Consider the following 26,339-nt stretch of genomic DNA (forward strand, 5'->3'; position numbering starts at 1 on the left):
GTGTTCCGGTTTAACATTTCCATTATCATCACATATAACAGTCCTGTACATGTTCTTAATTTCATCATCTCCTAGTTCTTCTATATGACAATGTATGTAAATTCTAGGATCCTCAGCATAAGCAACTCCATTGGGTAACTTTGAGAATGCTCCTAGGGTATCATCTTTCTTTGCAATTTCAGGAAAAAAATTAAATACGGGCCTAGGACGCTTAACAACTTCAACTATAGTAGGGTTTGCAATGAATTCAGGTGCAGAGGAGGAAGCCACAGTTATAAATACCTTAATCTACCTTAAGGTAAGAGTGCTTGAATGATTTGCTTCACTTCTCGCTATGGATGCCTTCGCTCAGGATTTTCGTGCTCTAAGGAAGTTTGAATGCTTGGTGAATGAAAAGAGAGCCAAAACAGTTGCTTTATAATGTCATTTCCTTCAAATACCACATTTTATGCTTGTCGGCTAAGTAAAAACTTAACTCATCTGCCAGTAAAGAAGTATTTCAACTTCTCACCATCAACTGAGGGTAAACTAGCATGTTTTTCAATTTGTTGCCATACCCCCAAAGGATTATTTCTCAGTTAGATGAAGAATCTCCTGCCGGTGGAGTGATACTCTATTCTACCGGTGAAGGAATAGCTTCACTAACATTCATATCAGACTGTATGATCCATTGCTTTGAGAATTATTGCTTTACTTCTTCAACCTTCTCTTTACCTTTCAAACTGGGTCCTTTGTTATTTGTCAATGATGTCTTACTTCTACAAAATTTTGCAATATGTCCAATCTTGTTACAAGCATAACAAGTCACATTATTTTTTCTGAATAGCTTTTCCATATCCTATGCCAGTATGTGCTCTGCATTGATTAGATAAGTGTCCAAATCTTCCACAAACATAGCATCTTACATTCATTCTGCAATTTTTTGAATTGTGTCCAACTTTGTTGCATTTAGAAAATTGACCGGTGGGTGCATTGGTGTTCTGATAGTTTCTAGATCTACACTGATTTGCTCTATGACCATACTTGTTATAGTTAAAGCATTTTCCATTAAATTTATAAGCATTAGGTTGTCTTATCGCTTTGATGTGATCATGTTTGTTTGCAGTCCCAGAGCTTTCACCAACTTCAAAGCCAAGTCCATTAGTATCACCATTAGGTTTCTGATTTTTCAACATGTCATCAAGTTCTTCTAAACTTTTCTTGTATTTCTCCTCGTGTTGATTTGCAGTAGCCAACTCATTTTCCATGAAATCCTTCTGTCTCATGAGTTCAGTTTATCATGTTCCAAGTGAATCATATCCATTTTTAACATATCATTCTCATGACCGAGTCTTATATTTTCATTTGCAACATCATTGATTCTTCTAGCCAGATCATCTTCATTCTTCTTTCTGTTTTCAGTGTCTTTACAAAATCTCATGGTCATGTCTTGCATTTGATTTCTCAAAGACATATTCTCTTGTTTCAGTTTGCTTGCCAGATCATCAAGAGTCTCTTTTTCATCATCATCACTCTGTATCTTCTTATGAATTTCTCTTCTTTTGTTCCTAGCAATAGTGATATTTTCTTGAAGTCCTTGAATGATTTCCTGTGTAGCCTTCAGATCATCTTCAAGTTTTATATTATTCAATTTTTCTACATCATAATCTACAAGAGATGTTTCCAATTGCTTTTTTAGATTATACATTTGTACCGGTGTTAGAATCTTCCTCAAGCTGTTAGGCTTTTGAAATAGAGGACCAAGCTCTGATACCAATTGTTAGGATTCCCAAAGATACTGAGAGGGGGGGGGGGGATGAATCAATATCTTAATGGATTTTCTTAACTTATTAAATGAATTGCATCTCAAAATAGTATACTGATAAACAAGAATTAATGCAGTAAATAAGAACAACAACCACAACATAGAAAGAACACCATAACACAATATTTTTAATGAGGAAACCCGATGTGGGAAAAACCTCGGTGGGATTTATGACTCATAATATTCGCTTACTAGCCAATAAGTGAATATTACTGTTACAATAGGGGCCTGCACATGCAGGAAGGCCAACTGCCTAAAGCTCATGCTTAAGTACAAAAAAGAGAAGTCTCACTGACTTACAAAAGTTGATTATGAAAATCCAATGTCATGTACTACTTCAGATCAGCATTTTCTATGCCAGGTTCAGTACTGGTTTAAGCTCATACAACTTCCAAAACCTTATTCCAAACTCTGCCTTAATATTCACATCTTAGTTCTGCAATAATCTAACCATATCAGCATATCTCCTAAAATGATTTACAAGAGCTCATACTTATATGAGTCATGTTACAACTTGCCTTGTCAGCTTACAAAAATATTTTACAATTAAATACAAAATACAATAAATAAAATCTTGTCGGTCAGGATGCCGGTGAACATCTTTGCCGTTGCCGCTACTGGTGTTTGTGCCTGTGCCAGTGTCTGTCGGTGCCATAGGATTTTAAGGTTTCCATCAATGACAATACCTTCAATCACCTACAATTTCTCATTGGAGTGTGCATTTGCCAACATTGTGTACTGGCAGGCACTTCACAGACACTCCATTGGCACCGACACCGGCAGGATAGAAGGATTTCTTTGGTTACTGGCAATGAAGGCCGACATAGTTTAGAATAAGGTTATCAGTATTGGAGGTTGACATCTCTTGCATCCGGCATCGACAATTGTTTTTTATATTCATGTATTTATGTTATCTAGCCGTCATGTATATTGATATTTTAATTATCTTTGTAAGCCGACATAAGGCATGATAAGTTGTATAGGGTATATAGGTTAGTTGGATTAGATCATTTTGGTATTGTAATTATAATGGTAATGGAGATGTGAATGTGATATAATGCAAAATATATCAGAGAGATTATGTATGTGAGTATATTTATGTAAGGGTTATTCTGGTAAAGGGTTTAGGGTTTCACACCGGAATAGACAGAGCTTAATCGAAACTATATTATGGCATACAAGATGCTATCTTTTTTAGTTAAACACTTCTCCAGATTGTAGTATGGATTTATATGTAGTCAGTGAGGCTCCTTTTGTGATTGAGTAGTGTGCTCTAGGTTGTACGACTTCCTACAAGTGCAGGCCCCTATATTTTGTAATATCTCTTCATATGGCCAATGGATTGATATTGTGGGTCACAAATCCCACCGTGGTTTTTCCTCTTTGAGGTTTTCCACGTATAATTATGTGTGCTATGGTTCTCATTTATGTGATTGGCTTATTGGTTGCTTTAGTTCTTTCAATTTTGTATGTACTGGTATACCGATTGGTGTATGCATATTTTAATAAGGTTAAAATTGATCTTTCCGGTATAACATTGATTCACCCCCCCCCCCTCTCAGTATTTTTGGATTCCAACACTATTTACGTTCACCAACTGATATAGCACCATTGTCCATATGATCTTAGACTAAATTTTGAAGATAAATATAGTGCTTGATATCATGTCCAATCACACAGTGATACTAATGGAATTTGGAACCATCTTACCACCGAGGGTATGGTGTATTATTGGGTAGTGATTTGATCTCAGTGAGATTTGTAAGATTATCTTTCAACATTTTTTTCATTATGCTTAAATAGGAATCAAACAACTTCATAAAGACCCAATTCCACTATGGGTCTTGCACAGACCTCTCAGTAGCCTTAGGGATAGTGATAACATTCACCAAAGCATTATTCCTTTTAGACTTTCTCATGGAAGATGCGCCTCCAAACGTGTCAGCATGAGAGCATGAAGAAGATTCCCCAAACTGAGTCAACTTATGCTAATAGTCAGTGAGTGCAAAACATCAATTGGTAAATTTTGTATAATGATTAAGAGCCAATTTTTCTCTTAATGTCGATGGTAGATTTCTGATGAACATTCTTTGTAAATCACTATTTGGTAGGAAAAAAGGAATCTTTGTAGATATTGATTGGTAGTGGGAAATAAACTATGTATCCTCTAATTGGGGTTTTCCTCATAATGAACAAGGTATGCTATAGTGACCTTGCTTCCAATGTTTTCTTCAAACCACATATGAAAGGCATCCATAAGTTGATTGAATGACTTGATAGAGTAATCAGATAATGAACTATACCTTTCTAGTGTGGTTCCTCTATGGGACCGAGAGAATAAATTTAACAATACAAAGTCGAAGTTGTGATAGTCACTACAAACAGTCAATAAAGAATTGACATGAATGCTAGGATCCCCTTCTCCATTATACTAATAAAACTTTAATGATTCTACCCCTCGAGGGGCAATCATGTTCAAGATGCTCAGATCAAGAGTATTGTGACTATAATAAGTAGGAAAAGAGGACTGATTAGCAACAGATGCAAGAGTAGTAAGTTATTGCTGCAGCTACCCCATATTCAAAAAAATAGTATTTAATACTAGATTATTAGGCAAGGGACATGGAGGTGGAGTAGCAAAGCCATGAGGGTTGGTACCACCTCCAAAGTGCATACCAGCACCAACAAATGTGTTAGAGGAATGGAAGTGGCAGCGATACCTATATACCCTAAAGGTATATGCGAAACATTAAATCTAAAAGTATAATATTACCAATATTCAAATTGACAATAGGCCCAGTATCAGCCATGTGGACTGATTCCCTAAGGATACCAACACTAATTTATGAATTAGTAGCACTAGATTGGTAATCCTTAGTAGGGATCTTAGCAAGCAGTACATCACTTCTAAAAATCATAGATATAGCTCTCAACACCTTTAGGCCTTTCTTGTTCATGATAAGGATATCTCTCATATTATGATAACGATAGGGCCAGCTTGGGACATAACATTTTCTCATTTAAAGAAACCCTCAAAGTCTCTCAAATTCTCCTCTAAGGAGTGCACCTAGTTGAACAAAACCTCAAGAAAAGATTCATGATTGATGACAGGGGGAGACTCCGAGGGGCATTCATTAGATTGTTATCTTGAAAGTTATTCTATGGAATATTTGTAGAAGAGCCCCTAGTGATAATACCCTTAAGGGGATAAGAGGTAAAGGGATCACTTGGATCCATCATACTTGCAAACAAAAAATTCGGTCGGGTAGGACTATAGTGGTTCAAGGGAATACTCAATCTAGAAGTTCTCCTTATAATAACCCCAAAGGCAGTCTAGGTTGTAAAGCTCATAGACAAGTCTTACAACACTTTGACAATCCCCGAACGTGTGACAAGGGAATTTAACACAAACACCTAAACATTTTAAACTTAATTCACAAGACAAGATTCAAGTCAAGTTCACCAAAATGTAGACGGGAAAAAGTGAACCACTTTGACAAGCAGATATCAACCTCTCGAGGACTCACCAATCGACCTCTCCACTCAAGATGAGTACAAATCCAAAGGTTGTCAAGAACCCCATAGATAACACACAATAGGTCACAAAGGCTTCTTGATGCCCTCCTCCAACTCTCTACCCGAGGATGCATGCATAGTTCATAGATGATAGCATGGTGCATTGGCATCCCATATGAATTTTCATATAGAGATATCAGAGTGACAGATACATGCTCCAAATTAAGTAAAACTAGATGAATGTATAACAAAAAGTGTACCGTCGTAAAATTGCAATCCTTGCAATTTTGACCATATTTTAGGTCCTCACCCTAGCGACTGCATCTCCCTACTCAATAGGGACCCCTCTCTGCATTATTGTTCCAAATATCCTCCTCTTTCAGCCCTTGTTTCACCTCACGACCCTATCCAAGCCCCAAAATAGGGCAAGAAAAGGGCATGGCTTGTGGCTAGTTAGTCTTGGTGATCATCTTGGGTTTGGCTGTGATTCTGCTCTGGTATGATCAGATCTCTGGAATCAATTTTGGATGCTTATTCTGAAGGTTATATTCTTGCTATATTCTGGTGGTTTCATGATTTGGTATTTCTAGTTACCGGTTGGCTTGTGCCTTTATCGAATCATTCTTGGCTTTCTCGACTAGCTTTTGGCTTTACCGACTTCTGGCGTTCTCGGTTAGCTTTATCGGTATGCATTATTTGGTGACTTCATTAGTGGTTTTTGGGTTTGTCTTATGGAATCGGTTTCTATCATACTGATCGTACTTCTTGATCATATCCCAAGTGTTTCATGACTTTGCATTGGATGGTGTGCTGTTATGGTGGTCCTATTTGGACTTGGTTGAACTTTCACTGAGGGTTTCTACCAGCAAGTGGAGCATGTTGGATTTTGGAATTAGTGGAATTCTTGGTGGATATAATTGTTTGATTACTTGATTTAGGTCCATGATATATAATGTAAATTATAATATTGGTCTGGTGGTATAGCGTGATGTAATTTTTGAAATAAAGGGTTTATTTGTTTAGGGTTTAGTTGACCTTGTTAATAAGGTTGATGATCTATATTTATAGGTGACTTATTCATGTAATTGGTCATGGATCTATGGTTATGGTTGGTTAAGTCTTCATTATTGGAGAAAGGATTATGTACAAATAAAGTCATATCATTTAGGAGAAGGTTGGAAAGATTTTGTATTGTAAGGAAGACATCAGTGCTTAACCGAAACTGTATCGAGCATTTGTAGATGCTACTTTCTCAATTCATTGTTTTACAGATTGTAGTCCGATGATTTTGTAAGTCAATGTGACTTCCCTTTATGATGTGCAGTGTGCTCTAGGTTGTTGGCCTTTCTGCATGTGCAGACCCCAATATAATTATTCATGATACTACTATAGAGTATTCATCTAATTGTGGGTAGGGTTTCCCACTGTGGTTTTTCCCTTTTCGGGTTTTCCACATCAAAATATTGGTGTTATGTGTGTTGTGCTTCTATGTTATATTCTTCATTGATTTGTGCTTTGGTTTAAGGTTTATAATTGAATTGATTGTTGTTATTGTTATTAAACCGATTTACCCCCATCATTCTAACAATCGGTATCAGAGCAAGGTTCTCTCTACAGAAGCTTAACCTCTTGAGGAGATCTGATGGCATTAGCATCTAGTTATACATTTAATCCTTACCAGAAGGAGAGTCCTAGATTTGATGGTACAAATTACAAGATATGGAAGGATTGAATGAAGATTCATCTTAGATGTCTTGGAACAAAATTTTGGGAGATAGTAGAGAAATGGTATACACCTCAAGATCCTAACTCTGGTGCATCAAAACTTGCTGATGAATAGAAAAGAGCTGAAAATAATGTAAGACCAAAATAAGCTTTGTTGAGCGCCCTATCTGATGAAAAGTTAGTTAATGTCATAGAATTGGAAAATGCTAAGAAGATTTGGTTGAAGCTTGAAACTCTTTATGAAGGTGATCAGGCAATAAAGATTGCTAAACTTGAAGGTTTCTAGGTAAGGTATGAAACTTTGAAGTTGGAAGAGGATGAGAAGATAATTTCTTTCATGGATAGAGTCAATGAGATTGTCATGGGTATCAAATGTTGTGGTAGATCTGTCAATGAAGATGAAATTGTGTCAAAAGTTCTAAGAGTTCTACCTCTGGCTTACAAAATGAAGGCTACTGCTATCAATGAACTCTGAGCAATGTCAAGTACCCTTGTGACCAAAGATACATACTTGGGAAATTGACTTCTTTTGAACTTGGAGATTAGAGTGTTGCTAAAACTGAGACTGTGTTTAAAGCATCTGCCTCTAATAAACAATAGATAGATTGGAAAGAGATGTATGCTAAGGATATGGAAGAAATTGATTGAGAAGAAAGAGAGCTTGATGAGATGGAAGCCTTCATTGCTAGAAGAATCCCTAAAACACCAACTGGAAGTAAGTATGAAGCAAAATTCCCTTTTAAATGTTTTTCATGTAATAAGATTGGTCATTTTGCTTCTAGATGTCCTGAAAGAGCTCCTAGGAATAATGAAATATTTGTGAGGAATTATAAGCCTAATCTTGAATATCAGAGAAAACCTAGATTCAAAAGGAATATGGATAAATCAAGTTATTATGTCGGTGATGATGATTTTGGTATTTCTAATGATGATGATGATGATGAACCTGTGAGTGGATCTGGTAATGGATCTTCCTCGGGCAAAGACTGGGTCTTTATTGCTATCACGAATGATTCTCTGGAATCTGTCATTGAAGCAACACATACTGAGGAAAAGGCCTTGGCTGCTAAAACTGAAAAAGGATGAATGGGTTATAGATAGTGGATGCTCACATCACATGACTGGTGACAAGGGAAAGTTTCTATCAGTGCAAGAATTTGATGGTGGATTGATCATATTTGGAGACAACAAGGCATATAGGATCAAAGGAAAAGGGACAATATCATTGGATGGTAAAACTAATACTGATAATGTTTATTATGTTGAAGGCTTAAAGCATAATATTTTGAGTGTAGGTCAGATGGTGGATAGAGGATTTCATTTGCAATTCAAAGATGGAAAATGCAAGATCATTAATAAATTTGGATTGGAGATTGCTTTCATAACTCAGACTATAGGTAATATCTTTCATTTGAACTTCGATGAGAAAGCTTGCTTGATTGCTTAGATTGATGAAAGTTGGTTATGGTATAAGAGAATGTGTCATGTAAATTTTGATTGCATAGTAAAGATCAGTTCAATACCGGTTGTCAGAGATTTGCCTAAAATTGTTAAACCTCATAATCCGATATGAAGAGAATGCCAAATGGGTAAGCAAGTTAGAACTTCTTTCAGAAGTATACATGATAAATCTACTGAAATTATTGATCTTATTCATACTGATTCATGTGGACCAGAAAGGACTAAAAGTTTTCAAGGTGATAGATATTTTATGTTACTTATTGATGACTATTCTAGAATGATGTGGGTAGCATTTTTGAAAGAGAAACTTGAATCTTTTGAGAAATTAAAAATCTTTAAGGCTATGGTTGAGACTGCGACAGGACTAAAGATAAAATGTTTAAGATCAGATCACAATGATGAGTTTACATCTGGCGAGTTCAACAACTTTTGTGAAAGGAATGGTATTAGGAGACAACTTTTTGCACCTAGAAGCCCACAACAGAACGGATTGGTGGAAAGAAACAATAGAACAATCTTATATGCATCAAGGACTATAATGATTGAAGTTAAATTACCTAATATCTATTGGAGAGAGGTTGTCAATACCATTGTATACCGCTTTGTGTTCTCTTCTACCGCTTGCAAACTGGATTTGAATCTCTTTCAAGGTTATTCAATTTCTTGAAATCTAAGCTCAAATTGCCTTTTCTTTGCTCTGCACTTGAAAAATTTTCTTCGATCAAAAATAGATAGTGAGAAATGATTTGAAAAATGCATTTATACATGTCTCTCACCTACCATCATTAATGCTCCTCTATTAGGGCGTAAACCCTAATTTGCCTTTTTTACCATTTCTGGTCTTCTGCCAAGCAATAGGTATCGCATATCGGATTAAGGTCTTTTACCGGTGTCAACTAGGGGTTCGAAAGCATTTCGCCATTTGCTCCCCCTAAGCCTTTAAGGCTTAGTTTGTCGGTTCTGATATTTCCACACTAGGTGCAGAAACCGGTTCCTCTTCCAACATTATTGGTTTCTTCCTCCATGTTTTCTTCATGTCCCCTTTAACTTTTTCAACATCAATTTCTCCCTCCTGAGTGACTGGCATATCATCAGATATACTTTTTCTGCTTCTGCAGAATCTTGTAATGTGACCCGGTTTGTTGCAGTGATAGCAAACAAGTCCAGGTGCTCTCCAAGGTCCATTGTACATGTTTCCATTCTTCCTTCTGCATGTTGCAACAGTGTGACCATGACCATGATAGATCATACAACTTTCTCTCCATCTGGTAGTTGCTTGATGGCCGTTGCTTCTTGACTAATGATTGAAGACATTAAACCGATTGTGGTTCCAGTTCATAAAAGATTCAGGACCAGTTCCTTGGGTCCTCTGAGGATATCTTCCAGTGTTATCCATTACATACTTGCATTCAAATTCTCTATGCCCAAACTTGTTGCATGCATAAAAATGACCATTGAACTTATTTGATCTAGGTACATTGTTGATAAAATAAGGAAAATTATTGTAGGCTTTGCTCCTACATACATTGGCAGTGTGTCCTTCTTTAAGATAGTTAAAGCAAACAGGTTTGAATTTTTGCTTACCTTTTTCTTTGAGTGTCGGTTGCTTCTTTGATGCTTCAACATTTGTTCCTGAGGATTCTCCTTCCTCATGTCCAAAAAAACCAAGACCATTGGTATTCTTTGTTGGTCTAGATGACTCAAGCTTTTGCTCTAGCTTGACAGTACTTTTGCCAAACTTAGCAAGTATTTCCTTCGACTCAAAGAGTTCTTTGGAAATAGCAGTGTTTGTCTCCATTAGACTTGCATTTTCTGAGATGGATATGTTCAGTTCTCCTTACATGTCTTCTTTTTCCATTCTGCTCTCATGAAGGCAAGCAGTCAGTGCACTAATCTCTTGTTTCAACTTAGAGATCTCATGATCTCTATCCTTTATCTGATCTTCAGCTTTTCTTCGATTCTCAAGCTCTTGACTAAACCTAATAGTCAGTCCTTCCAAATCCTTTCTCAGATTGGAGTTTGAATCATTCAGCTTATTTACTTCAACAATCATGGCTTCCATGTTAGCTTCATCTTCAAAACTACTTTCAGATAGTTCCATCAACTTTTTTGCATGTTCTCTCCTTTTTGCTTGAGATGCCTTGAATTTGACCATAAGATCATCATAGGCTTGCTCAGACTTAGTGAGCCATTGAGTAAGTTCCCTCATGATGTATTCCCCCATACCTCTTTCCAAGTGGTTAAACTTATAGAAAGGTTGGCTCTGATACCAATTGATGAATACTAAGAGGGGGGGGTGAATTAGTATAACAAAAAACACTACACTAAAACACTTACACAGTCTAACAGTCAACCCGGTTACCACACATGCAAACCAAAATGTGAATAAAGCATTCACCCACAAAAGCAATACAACCATAACATAAGATATTTGATGTGGAAACCCAACTAGGAAAAACCACAGTGAGATGGAACTCACAAGTCACTATCTGCAAAATAGAAACCAAACCGGTTAAGGTCTTACAATGTTCTTCACCAGAATAGATCCTATTAGGAATCTCAATCTCTGTTAGGAGATAAGTCCGATTAAAGACTACCTTGTTAGAGGATTTTAGATTCACATGTGTGAACCACCTTGTTAGAGGATTTTAAAAAGGCTTTGAGGCCTACCCGGTTAAGGGCTACAGACTTGTCAAAGATGTGAGTAATCAACAAGTGTTTGATCTATCTAATAGCACAAACTGCTTGGTTAGATCCAGTATTGCTCATAGCTAATGCATTTCGGCATTACTTCAGTCTTCTCTCTCTCTCTCTCTCATAGTTACAACTTGATCTTCTTAGATAAGATCGTTCTCAACTTCCACCTTAAACCCTAGCTCAACATTAACCCTTTCAGCAACAACTTAAAAACCTAGACATGATGTCCTTTTAAAGGAATCTAATTTCATGTCAGTCTAATAGGATTACATTACAATTTCCTAGGTTCAATGAATCTAGACATACTTAGTAACACGACACAAGAAGCACGTCAATGTGTCGACACCGTCAAACAATCAGTGGATTGGTAACTCATCACAAAATGTTGGTTGGTAACTCATCATAGAGTGTTACCGGTTCATACAAAATACCAGTTTCCGGTTTGACAAAATGAAGACTGGTAAGAATGTGTTGTGCCACTTTGCTCCCTCATACTGCTTGTGATCTACAAACCGCTTGGGGTCGACATGCCGCTTCAGACCGGGAAACACATTCTGCAAAATCACCACTAGTCTAAAGACTAGTATACAACATACCGGTTGGAACAAATACCGGTTGAGCACAAGCTCATACATATAAAGGGGATCTCAATACAAGTGTGTGTCCATCAATGACAATCACAACATAAACAACAAAAATGCCAACACCCCATTGGGATAAAAGTGAGTCATCCTTCATCAAGAATCCCTTTCACCTAGAAATAGGAGGAATGATTGAATTCTTGTTCTCTTTTGTGCTTCATTCTAGAAGATGTTATATTTGTCTAAGACAAATCCTCTTGGAGGTAGATGTCTTTTGAGAAAACATCTCTTCTCCTCCAAGGATCTCCTTTGCACTTATAGAAAGATATATCTTTCCAACTATCTTATCCTTGCTTGAAGAGTATTCCCTCTCTTTCTTGGATTTATGACATTGTTGCATGATGGATATCTTCTTGGTCTCAAAGGTAGGTATCCTTATTCTACTTTCCTTAAAATATCAACATTAAACTATGTTGACATCTTAAGGGGGGGCACCTGCACTTATCCTTTTGTATTATATTTCTCTCATGCATTGTATCTCTTATACAGTGGGTCATTCTTAGAACCAGAGGTCAGCCTCTTAGAGAAAGATGTCACCACTTTTGTCTTATATAGTGGGTCATTCTCAAAACCAGAGGGTGGCCTTTTAGATCAAGATGTCTCCACTTTTCTCTTATACATTGGGTCATTATCGGAACCAGAGGGTAGCCTCTTAGAGTGAGATGTCACCATTTTTCTCTTATGCATGATGATTATTCTCTAAACCAGAGTATAGTCTCTTAGAGAGAGATGTCATGCCTTTCTTGACATTTGCTCTATACATCTTATACAGGTTTTAGCATACTCGGGCATAGACTCCTATGAGGTACTTCAAACCTCACTTGCACACACACGCATGAGGTTGAGTGGAACTAACGGTGTTCTCACTCTCCTCCCTTACATGGATTACCTAGAAAAGTTCTATGGGCGATATGTCCATGGTTCCTTTTGTTTACCTTTCTTCTCATGGATCACCAGAGTTTGTATTCATGTTCTCTCTCTTCTTCCTCTCATGAACTCATAGTTTTACTATTGATGGTTCATGGATTATGGTGACTTTTCTCTTTTATGTAGTTATTGGTGTTTATGTGATGGCATTTGTCTTTGTGTTTCAATTAGTTGTTGAGACATTTGAGTATCGAGGTCTCTTCGGCTAGTTGATTTGTGGTCTTGTGTCCTTTTTGCTTTATCTTGTTTGTTTGTCTTGTTCTTTTTGTTTTGTGTGATCTTGCATATGTTTGAGTGAGTTAAGATCCTAAGATTGGGGGCTTTTGTTCCTCAAGATTAGTGATGTCTTATACTCCTTGTGGTATTGCTCTACATCTCTCATCTTCATCTCTCCCTTTCTTCTACTTTATCGGCAGTATTAGCATAAGCCATACTCCCGCTAAAGTGGGGGTTAAATGTAGTGTCGTAAAATTATAACCCTTGCAATTTTGACCGCGTTTTAGGTCCTCACCCTAGCGACTACATCTCCCTACTCAATTGGGAGCACTCTCTACATTATTCTTTCAAATTCCCTCCTGTTTTAGCCCTTGTGTCACCTCATTGTCCTGTCCAAGCCCCAAAATAGGGCGAGATAGGGGCGTGGTGTCCTTGTCCTCCCTCTTTGCTTGGCCCCAAAATGGGTCCATCTGACCCTTGGACCTAATTTACTTTTTTGGATTTAATTTCTCCTATGTTGGACTTTGGTGTGATGAAAATTAACCCTCCTAGGCAAGTATAAAAGGAGACTTAATTCCCTCATTTAGCCAAGGAGGAAAGGAAAGAAAAATGGAGAAAGAATAAGATAAATTCATGAGGAGGCCTTCATTATCCTCATCAAGCATTCAAGCATTCAAGCCTTAAAGAATTCATAAAGTCTTCTTCTTCTTCATGTGTCTTCTTCACTCATCCATTGGAGAAACATTACAACATTCATTTGCAAGCATGTGTGTGTGTTAGGGTTTTGTCATGTCACATGCCATTCCATGCAACACTTATGATTACATTCAAGAAGCAAAGAAACCATCATCAACAAATTGCAGATCTACAAGGTATACATTTTCATTATTCACATTTAATTATTTACAATTACTTTCTTTCAAGGTTGATTCCTCAACCGAGGTTTGACTAAGGTAAACCCATATCCACAACCCTTCTTCCCTTCTTTTTTGTCTACAAGTTTCAGGTGTGCAGCTGTAATTGCAGATTCAGGCTTCATTTGTAGAGACGGAAAAACCCTTTTCAACTCGCAGATTTTTCAGAGGACCGTGCGTAAATTATGCATGGTCCTACCAAATTTTCTCCAAATTTGTAGGGAAGATCTGTATCAGTCTAAATATGTCAGATCCAAATTTACAACACGATCCTGAATCGGTAGCTCCTTATTTCATCCATTTTGTCTTGTTTTTCTACATAGTCAACAAGTCAACATATCTATTTACAAAAGAGGGGAAAATCATTCCAAAAACTTGCAATCCACTTAACATTCACATCTTTATTTCCCTTAGATTTGGATCTAGTGGATTCAATCCCTCTTTTGAATGTAGAGTGCATTTTTGTGTCAAGTGAAAATCATCCTGTGTGTGAAATTTGGAATCTGTATCTGGAACACAAACACTCAATAAGTCATTGCATGCATGGTTAGTTCATAAAAATTAATAAATGTAAAACCATGACAAATCAACCTATTGCCTCCTAAAAGATGCGAGTATAGACTTGCTTTCAAATTTATCTAAGAAATACCGGTGACTAGACTACACCAAGATGAAGGATTTAATCTATATGAATGCAAGATTAAGCAAATTAATCTAACATGTTTAAGAAAATATGCAATAAACTAAGATGCAATAATCTCAATGTGCAATATTCTTAATGACTCTAGATAAAAACCAACATGATAACAATAAAATCTCTAGAATACTTTTATTAAGAGATGAGAACCTAAATTTATAGAAAATCTAGAGAGAAAGCGACAGTCAAGATTGATTATTGATGAGCGGTCGAGATTCTCCAAGAGGAAGCACAATCCAGGTGATTTTATGTGATTGGTTGCTTTCTTCAAATTTGAAGGAAATAAGATTGAGCTAAAATTAAGACAAAATCAGAAAAAATGATTTATTTTATTTTCCTTTCTTAAAGAAAGCTTTCTTTGATCTATTCCCTTTTATTCAATTTTGCTCCTTTTTTGAAATTTCCTTTTTTAAATTATCTCAAATTGATTTCTTTTTTTTCAAGGTTATTGCTTTTTGATGATTAATTCCTTTTTGATGATTAATTTATTTTTTCAAATTAATTCCTTTTTGATGATTTAATGGAAAATTGATTTATTAATTAAATATGCTAGGATATTTAATTAAATAAATAGGATAATTGATTAAAGAGATTTTGATGATATATTTAATTGAAGAGATTAATTTGTCATGTGACATTGATGATTGAGGAATTAATTAATTAGGTGCTCAAAATTGATTTAATTGCCTTTGGTTAGGACCTTGGTGATGTAGTCGAGATTAGGGGCCCATGGTTTAGATGACCATTTTTAGGGTATTACATTTGCCCCTCTTTTAATTGATGTGAGAGCAGCACATTGATTCAAAGAACAGTTGATGTCTAAGAGATATAGGTTCTGAACTTGATGAATCACAAACAGATGAAAAGCGAGATATTCAACTTGATTTGAAGTGATGAAACTGAATAGATTGATCAAAGTGATACCGAGACCAAACTTGATTGAACTAGGATTGATGAAGAGCCAAGATATCGATCTTGAACTTGATGGATCAAGAAGTGGGTACCAATCTAGAACTTGGTTGAACTAGAATCAGTTGAGCGAAGAGATAATACCGATTGTGAACTTGATTGAACAAGAACCGATTAGCAAAACATAATGTCCAGCTTGATTTGATGTGATGAAACTGAACACCTATTTGGATTGAGCGTGTGATCACTATCAAAAAGACTCTTTACACCCTTGATTAGGTTTTAATGAATAACTAGCTTGATGAGGTGTTATGAAACTAGTTACGATTAAGAGACTGATTCATATGAAGACAATATCAGCTTGATTTGGTGCGATGAAACTGATATCCCCCTAGAGATTGATTTGATTTGAAGAACCTCAACTTGATATGATGCGATGAAGTTGAGATACCCCTAGCAATGAGGTCTTGTTTGATGAGATTTGATTGATGCTCGATTAATCTTTGGTTGAAAATATTTGTTGCTCGAATTTTGATGAAGATTTTAAAAAAGAAAAAATTATCGACTTTTGATGATGTAATCACTAATAATGATGATGTAATAAGTATGCCCCCTCAGGAGCAAAATCGAAAGATGGCGAGATATCATAGTGATTTGAGGCAATTCAAGTGATAAAAAGATTAATGATGATAATTTGAGCACGAAGAATGTTTTAAGAATTGATTTGAGATAAATTAAAGGACTTCTGAGTTGCTTGGAAAATATTTGAGTGCAGAGTGATGCAAAGATTGGCCTATTGATGAATGTGCCAAGTGGTCAATGTTGTGAAAATTTGACTAGAAAAAATAATGTCAGATTTTGATTTCAATCCAAAAAATGGACTCAAGATGTTCAATTTATCCTAGGGTACAAATTTCGTGTCAATCGGAGCAAGTTTGAAAAAATGATGATCATTTCAGATTCAAGCTTCATTCAAAGGAAAGAAAAAGTAAAGTTATCATGCTGAAATTTCTTGAAATGCACAAATCTTAGTATGAATGCAACCTAAACTTTAGTCACTGGATTTGTTTTTCTATTTATCATCACTGAGCATTTTAAAATGTTGAAGATAGACATAAGAACAAAGGCACAAAGAGCCAGGATGACCTGAATGTTATGTCCTTTTGATTTAGCAAGCGAACATAAGCACCAAGGCATAAAGAGCCAAGATGACCTGAATGTTGCTTACGTACAAACACACCAAACAAAGAAGAGTTCCCTTTTTTACTATGCAATAGTGATTTTCTTGTCTGCAATGACCCTTTTTATCATTCATAGCCTAGGACAGATTAAGCATGAATTCCAATTGCTTAATAAAGAAAGTTACTAAAATAGACAAGCAAATGGTTCCAACCTCCCTGTAGCATACAAATAAACGGAGTCGAGGTATGTGTGGCAATTTCACCTTGATGTGAAGGCACTTATCATAGACACCTAGTTTATGAGATGTTTCCAGATCATTGGAATCATTCCTAGAAGAAGAAAACAAAGAAAAGTATTATGCCCCCAGTCCTTGCTCCTCTCAGTCAAGATAGACTTCCTTGAGTTACTTAGAGGGAATAATAAGCGAAAATCAATTTAAAAGTCAACATACAAAGAAAATTTCAATCATATCTCATATGGTTTTAGTGATTGTTTTTGTTGTTCTTGCTTTGTGTGTTTGATGCGATGTTAGTGGCAAAACTATGCAGTGGCTAGGAGATAGGTAACTGACTCAGATTGGATGACCCAATACTACTAACATAAAGATGACTTGGTTAAACTGCTTAGGACATTTAGATTGATCGGTTTCAAGCCATGAGGGTTCCAAGAAGAACCAAGGTCTCACAAAAGCGACTCTAGGATATGTACAAGCTAAAGCAAAGATGTAGAAAAGCGGGAAATAAAGCAGGCAATGCCAAATTTGTGTTGATAGATGGAGCACTTTAGTACAAGAGGTACCTATTTACCAGGTTTTCACCAAGGCATTTAATTTTTTTCATATTTTGATTTTTTTTTAAGGACTTTTATGTTTTTTTCTGATTTTTTTCAGGACTTTTATGATTTTTATGATTTTTTTCAAGACATTTTAGCTATATAGATTCCTAGAGCAGAGAATACTAAGTGTAGAATCTCTTCAACTGGATGGTGTTGATCAGTTCACGTAGTTGTTCTCCTTCCGGTGTTGAGAGATGGTAAGTGCTAGAGCCAAAGACTGCGATAACAATAAAGGGACCCAGCCAATTGGGTTCAAACTTCCCTTTTTGTTCCCGATGTCGTTGATTTTTAGGATTCTCTCTCAAAACAAGGTCACCAACCTGAAATTATTTGTGTCAAACTTTATGTTGGGACTCATTAAATTTGAGTCAAGTTTAGAGGCCCAATTCAAATTTTTGCTCTGCATGTTAGAAAAGTATCTAAATAAGTCAGTTTGAATGGCCTAGTTAGAGAGAGGGAAAGTGGAGCCAGTTGATTTTCAGAGGGTAAGGCTCTGGATTCATATCCCACACCTTCCATTTGGCCTATGCAGTGATGTGCAACTTTCAAAATTCAATTTGGATAAGTTTATGAGGTACCCATTTTGAGGGGTAAGCTGAAAGTGCATTTTAGGCACAAATATAGATTTTATTGAGTAGCCTACTTCGAGAAATTATATCTTTTTCCCTATTGATCATCATGAATAAATTAAAAGTGGATTGGATTCTATACATAAATGTGAGTCACCTTGCAAAATTCCAAGTCTTGATTAATCCATTTGCTCAGTTTTCAGAGCCAAATCCGTTTGCAGTTTGTGTGGTTTGACTAGTCCTTGTTTCAACAGCTAGTCAGAGCCCTGTTTCGCATAAGTGTAAAAGTTGCCTCAGTAAGCGTCATGTTAGAATGTTTTTTCCGGGTTAATGCTGGTATAAATGATGAGAAATTTTTATAGTTTCAAGCTCCTACCAATCCATTTAGTCGGTTTGCAAAAGGGTTCATTGAACTATCATTTTCAGTCTTCTGCACTTTCAGTGTTATATCAATTAATGTAGCCATTTTCATGAACGCACCATTTGCATCCAGTCAGGTTTTTAGTCAAACTGAGAATTCAAAGATTTAATATGTACTTCAAGGTACCTGTGTTTCAAATTTGAGGGCCTACGGAGGTCGTTTGATATTTTTGAGAAAGGCATCATGTGTTGCCAGAACATTGACTTCATCAGGTCTGCAGTGTCGACAAAGCCAATTGGCCATTTTCACCGATTAATATCTCTTCGCTCGGGACTCATCTTGAGAAATGATTTAGTAGATTTCATGCTTGCATATCAGAGTACACACCTATTAGATGGCGAGCTCCAGAAAGGTGTTTTGACCACTTTGAAAATTACGTCTTCGCGATTAAATGCGAAAATGCGGCACAAGTGCCTGAAAGTTGCAAAACTCAGTCTGATGATCTGCAAATGATGCCAATCATTTCCAAAGGTATGGGTAGGGTTCCTGAAGCATTTCAGAGGTCAGTTGTATGAAAAAAAAAAAAAAATTAGTCAGACCCACTTTGGGGCCCGACCTGGCCTATGCCCGTGCATTATTTTTATTGGCGATTTGTGTTTACTAGGGAAATTTCAGAATATTCAAATACTGATGCAATCCACAAGTCACAGTCAGGTAAAGTTCATATCAGTAGCAGCTTTGGGGATTCAAGGTTAACGACACTGTGAATGTCAAGGGTGTCTCCTATGATTTGTCAGCTTGGTTTGTCAGCATTCTTCCAGATTGCAAGAATTTCATTTTTAATACAACAAAGGATAAATATTGTGTTTGAGAAGTATCACATGACATGTGTCAATGTTCTCTTTTTATGAGAATGGAGGAATCTATATCAAGCTTGGTCAACACATTGGACAGTTGGAATGCCTGATTCCTCGGGAGTATGTAGAAGTGATGAGGACTTCAATGTTGAACAAGCATCCCACATCTTCATATTCACAAATTTGTGATGTGTTAACAAAAGAACTTGGAAAGCTTCCCCATGAAGTGTTTTTTGGAGTTCAATCCCATCCCATTGGCAAGTGCTTCGCTTGCTGAAGTACATGTTGCTCGCACCTTTGATGGCAATAAAGTTGCTGTCAAGGTTCAACGCACACATTTGACCAACACAGCAGCTATTGATACTGCAACTATGGAGCTGGTTACCAATGTTTTGCACTGATTTTTTCCTGCATTTGATTATAAATGGTTGATTGATGAATTGTGTGGGATTCTTCCAAAGGAGCTTGATTTCACATATGAGGTGGATTCCCTGTGCGTGGTTATTGAAATGGCCAAAATCCAGCACTGAAAATAACAGTCAAATGCAAATTGCTAGGCACGTAGTGTTTGAAGGAATTTGTAAAGCTTATGTAGTGTTTGAAGGAGCCTACAGAAGCCAAAGTGTCACGTGGTTGAAGTTAGGGGCAGCACCAAAAACCATCAAGCAAATACATTAACTCCATAGCCAAGGCGAAATAGAGAGCAACATTTAAAGCTTTCAAGCTAATGCCAGCAGCCTCCTCCCTTACATGCCCCCCCCCATCTCCTCCAGGCTTCACGTGGTGTTGGAGAAGATTGTAGGAGACTTCAGCAGTTCTCACATGGAAGGCATTAATTTCTGAATGGGGTCTCTTGAGGCAGCAAATGACAAATTCCTCCCTGTCTATGGCATGATTCGGCTGGAGAGGGTTCTAAAGCATGTTTTAGCAAATGCAATTGGCATAGAAGCCAATCTTCCCTGCAGCGTGAAGTTTGGAGGAGTAAAAAAAATGCTCTGGCAAATGCATTACCAGGTTCAACGCCAAATTAAAGAAATTCTGAACAATGTCATTGGCCATGTTGTATCGTTTAAATTCCACAATCTTTTGGTAATGTCCTCCTGCACAGTGGAAAATGTAACAAGGCATATAAGAACCTTCAAGCCAAATGCTGCTAACAAAGGCGCCATTAAAAGCCCTTCAGAAAATGCATTCCTGGGAAAGACTATTTGTCCCACATTCACTGGGCAAAGGGATATTATGATATTTATATTAAACACTCCACTCATCTAATATGTCAAAGCCATCAAGGCTTTTGACGGACGGTGCCTGTTGAGCGCCCATGCGTGTGGGTGTGGATCCCAATGTGACCAAGGTGGTGATAGACGGCGACAGGTGGACCCCACTCAGGCACACTTCCTGAGGTAAATAGGCAAAATTTTGCAGAGAAGGGTCGGCTTAACCAGTGAGCAAGTGCGGGTTGATCCGACAGTCCGCGTGGCTTCACGAAGGCAAGATGGTCACCCATTAGAGGCCGTGAAATGGCGAAAGGCAAAATGCAAAATGGTGAAAGCCAAAGTGCGATGATGTGGCAGGTATAGTCAGATGTCCAATAGGTAGGTCCCGTCCCAGTGGCGATGATGTGGTGCAGAGGTGGCACCTAGGTGGATGACAAGCAAGCGGACACGTGGCGGAGTGATGAGGTGTCATATGAGGTGGCACCCAATGGACCCCATCGACCAATCAGGTCCCGACATGTGGCAAGGCGTTAGGGCACAATCAGAGCAAAAAAAATCAAAGTTAAATTCAGTTTATTATATAGTTGAGACTATGTAAAGAAAATGAAAAATTTAAATGATGTGCACACATAAATGATTAATTTGTCCAGGGCTGTATTTTTGGCCAAAATATGAAGTATTATATTTTTCCGAAAAGCTCTCGGAGTGAGGAATCCGATTAGTTAGTTAATTTTAACAAATCTGAGATATTTCGAGAGTAGTTTCCATGGGAAAGAAGGTAAAGAATTTTAGTTAGAGAAAATAGACACTTGGCTTACTTTGCTAAGATCTGATCTTTCCCTCCTCTTCTTATTCTCAATTCTTCTCATTTGTAAGGGTTCCAAAAATTTGGAGAAATGCTCCAGATTTTATGGCTTCCATTTTTTGAATATCTTGATCCAAGTTTGTAAATGATTTTGTTTGGTTTTCAGGGTACAGAGGATTTGAGTGCAGCATTCAAGATGTGTTTTCTAGTTGCATGCTTTACTTGTGTCAGGCATGAGTAATTTCCCACCATATTGTCTCTGTGTATGCATTTCAGTATTATGAATTCAATCCTTAAGGAGGATGAAATTTATCAATTTCAAGGAAGTTGTGTGATTTTTTGTGGGTATCCTTCAATGAAGGTTTTAAATTTTGTAATCAATCACGAATAATGGAATGTGTCCTAGATTTGATAATGTTGTGAATGGATCTGAGTAATGCATTAATGTAAGGTGTTAATGCAGGGATATTCTATAAGGAAAATAAATTTGCAGCTATGATTGACATATTTGCAATTCTGTGTTAGACTCTGTTGCCCAATGAACAAGGCACTGGTCTTGCAAGTTTGGGGATGTTTTCAGATACACATTTTAAAAGAAAATCTAATTTCCCTTCATGTTTAGGGTGTGTGTTCCATTCTTTCCAAGCTCTATTCCATCTTATTGTTTGTACAGATCTAGCCAATTTGTAGTGTTTCCTAACCTGTTGAGCTTGTGAAATGATCTATCTACCTAGTGTTGATGCAGTTATGTGTTTGTAATCATTGTATTCAAAGAATCAAAGGGTGTCCCCCCCTAGGTCTAGCAGAACCTAAAGTGCGGGAGGATCAATTAGGGTCCTATGTTATGTTGTCCAAGCCCTAATGTGTTTTGTACACTGAAATTGGCCATTTCATAGAAGGATTGCAGGTGTTCTTGGGTTATCACTTTTGGTGAACAACAAAAATGGCTACTCTGCTAGGAAACAAATGAACTATCAAGAGCCTCTGGATAATAAAGATTTAATTCGTATAAGGTTGAGATTATCCCATCTGAGTCACCACAACAAAAATGGCGACTCTACTGGGGAATTAAATGGATTCAAATGCTTGATTGATATGGTTAGAAGTGGAATGTATTCTTCATCCTGTCAATTTCATATCTAGTTAGTCAGTCCATTGCATATGCATAGAGTTGAAAGTGGTTTTATGGTGAAGAGAATGCTCCTTGTTCTGGATCTACAGAATGATATGTGTTTCATGTCATATTTTATGAAGGAGTAATAGTGAATTTATATTGTTTAGAGTTGTAAGAAGTTCTTGCAGTTGTGTGTGAATTTTTCCCCAATTCCTTATTGGGTGGCGACTCTATGGTTCATACCAGTGTTAAATAGCCTAGAAGAGTGTTTATTGTAGTGAGATTGAAGGAGGAAATAGAGATTTAAACTTGTGTTGAATGGCATTCTACTGTTCAAAATATCCTCTATGCAAGAGGTGGCGACTCTGATGTAAAAGACCGTGCTAAAAGGGAAGTTAATCTTCAGATCTACAAGTTTTGTACAGCTGCAAATCTCCAAGTATTTTCAGAGGTTTTAAATGCAAGACATCTCTTCTAAAAATTTGAATGTGTAATGTTGTTTTCCCATTTAGTGAACAACACTAGTCTAGAGGGAAAGAGGAAGCACAAAATTAATTTGCATATCTATGATGCTAAAGTATCCAGTGTATATGATCTTCCGTAGTATGTAAATTTGGAAAACCTTATGTCAAGCAATGTTAATGAATAGATTTGAATAAGGGTATGTGCTTGAAGTTTTTTATCCAAGATTGTATAATCATTTGTGGGAGTAGGAAAAAATGAGCAGTGAAGTTTTTCAGCCTTGTGTATTTCCACATATGACCATGCCTAGTAAACCAGAACAACCATGTAATAGGAAGAGTTTCAGTATGAAGTATTATGCTACTCTAAACTTTGAAGGTATTTCGGGTTACCCATAGAAATTAGAAAGTATTTGCCCATATTTAGTGGGAAGAAATCAGAATTAGCATGTCAACACGTGAAAAGAGTTTCATATTTGATAGGAGAATTTGAAATTTGTCAGGAAGATATATGCATGAAATTGTTTGTTCATTCATTGAAAGAGGATGCAAGGGATTGGTTTTCCTTTTTGCCAGTAGATTGTATTTCCTCATGGGAAGAATTAGTTTCAGATTTCATTGACCAATTTGATGAAAAAATGAGTGATTATGATATGATGAAAGAGTTCACTTATATACAAATCAAGGAAGATGAATTGGTACCAACATTTAATATCAGATTTTCACAAGCTTTGTCTAAAATTTCCAGAAAGTATAAGTTTGATGATGCAGTATGTCTGGATATTTACATGAGTGCTTTTGGTAAGAAGATGGGTTTCCTATTGAGAAACAAAGAACCTAAGACTTTGTATGAAGCTTTTAACACAACTAGGGACATCGAAAATAATTTGAAATTTGGGATAGCCAAGAGATTTGTGTCTATTGTGGTTTCTTGTCAAAGCACCTTCAATGGTGAAAAACCATGTGAAGTTGAGCAAATCATTCCGTGTCTAGGTGCATCAAGCTCTGCAGTTCCGAATGGTTTTGTTGATGCATGTGCTTCAAATTTGAATGAGAGTCAAGATCCTCTGCTGTTAATGTCGGTTGCCTCTCACAATAATGATGGAATGATTAGTGTGTAATGTTGTGATAATGGTGATACGAAGATTGATATATACAAGGGATATGTAACATTTGATTTGTATGCCGGTTATGTTGATTATGTGGCTGCCAATTATCAAGTTAATCATGCATCTCCTAAGGTTAAAAATAATGAAAATTATGGTAATGATGACCATCGATCTTTAAATGTTGCTGATGTATTTGATGTTCAAATACCAAGTACTGAAGGATCACCAAATGTGGCTGATTATGCAAGTGAAAATGTGCAATACAATATAAATCAGATTTTGTTTAAGTTTGATAAATCTGAAAATGAAATTATGAATGATGTTGATGATGTGTTCAGTGCAAGTATACCCAGTGATGAATGTGTTTCAGAATGGAGTGGTGTTGCTGATTATGAGGACATTGAGTTCTATTCCCAGCACCTTGAAGGTATGCAAATGAACAATGAAGATCAATTTCAGAATGAGAACGATCTTGGCACAAGTGTTTTACTTTCTTATGATCAGCAAATGAATACCAGTCATGCAGCTGAAAGTGGTTATGAGAATTCTTATTATTCATCTTGTGAAGATGATATGGGAGGAAACCAAGTTATGTACCTCAGCTATGAATCTGAAAATGAAGGCATTTGTGAAGATAAAAACATGTGTGAAAGTGCTGATAATGTTTTATTTTCATATTTAAGTAAACCCGTGTTTGAATGCTTTCAAAATTTGAGGTACCATGAAGAGAATGAAAATGATGATAGTAAGCTTGAACCAGATATGGAGTTTTTTGTTTTTGGTATAAATGTCCATCATGTTGATTTCATCGATGAAAATGTTGAGATTTCCCCTTGTGATGAACAAGTTTGTAATGTTGATGTAATTCCGAACGGCAGTAGCATGGGTTGTAAAAATTGACTTCATGATGAAGACAAGAGGCATGGGTTATGTGATGATTATTTCAGACCACAAATGGAAGTGTTTCAGGTAGATGTAAGCTTGAAAGAGGAAGACTTAGCTGAGGATTTGCTTCAACCAAAGTTATGCATTCTTTTCCATGAATGGGATCTTGAGAATGTGGAAGTTTTGAGTTTGATAAACAAGGAGAGTATAGAGTGTGATCAGCATAGTGAAGTATCACATCTGGGTTGTAACATTTATGTTCCTTGTTTGCATCAGTTGGTTAGTAGTGTCCTTCATTCTATTGATTTAAATGATAATAAGGTATGTGCTAATGAGAATTGAAATGTTGAGAATGAATGTTTTATTTTTGATATTCAGCATGATGATGCCTTTGCAAATGGTAGAATTGATTGGGATAGTGAAATGTATGGTATCTTGTGGGAAGGCCTCAATGGTGAATTGTCTCATGTTTTTACTTGTGCTGAAGTAGTGTGTGATTACAAAGTTCAAAATTAGACCAAAGGTAAGCACACCAGCTGTTACAGTGATGAGACAAAAGAGGTGGATTATAAAAGTTATGCTTAGTTGTTATTGGAAGGTGCCTTTGTTTGGATCATGATATCAAGAGATGAAAATCAGATTTTTGACAGAGGTAAATGTTAAGATTGTTTGAGCAGCTTATATTCAGTTTTAAGCATGTTTGTATCTATTGTATAGTTGCTTTGCTTCAGTTGTGTGGTTTTCAATAAAGTGCCCTGTTGTTTGGGTAGAATAAGGAAGCCCTGTTTTTGAGAAGAGGTGAGAAGAAATGAGAAATGATCCATTTTTGGGTGGTCTGCTTAACCATAGATATCTAGATTCTTTGTTGATCTTGCAATCAACCATCCCTAGTCAGAGCCACTATTGGGAATAATTAAATTTGAGTCAAGTTTAGAGGCCCAATTCAAATTTTTGCTCTGCATGTCAGAAAAGTATCTAAATAAATCAGTTTGAATGGCCTAGTTAGAGAGAGGGAAAGTGGAGCCAGTTGATTTTCAGAGGGTAAGGCTCGAGATTCATGTCCCACACCTTTCATTTGGCCTATGAAATGATGTGAAACTTTCAAAATTCAATTTGGATAAGTTTATGAGGTACCCATTTTGAGGGGTGAGCTGAAAGTGCATTTTAGGCACAAATAAAGATTTTATTGAGTAGCCTACTTCGAGCAATTATATCTTTTTCCCTGTTGATTGTCATGAAGAAATTCAAAGTGGATTGGATTCTATGCATAAATGTGAGTCACCCTGCAAAATTCCAAGTCTTCATGAATCCATTTGCTCAGTTTTCAAAGCCAAATCTGTTTGCAGTTTGTGTGGTTTGACTAGTCCCTGTTTCGACAGCTAGTCGGAGACCTATTTCACATAAGTGTAAAAGTTGCCTCAGTAAGCATCATGTTAGA

Source organism: Cryptomeria japonica, chromosome 3, assembly GCF_030272615.1.
Source record: "Cryptomeria japonica chromosome 3, Sugi_1.0, whole genome shotgun sequence".
Taxonomy (NCBI): domain Eukaryota; kingdom Viridiplantae; phylum Streptophyta; class Pinopsida; order Cupressales; family Cupressaceae; genus Cryptomeria; species Cryptomeria japonica.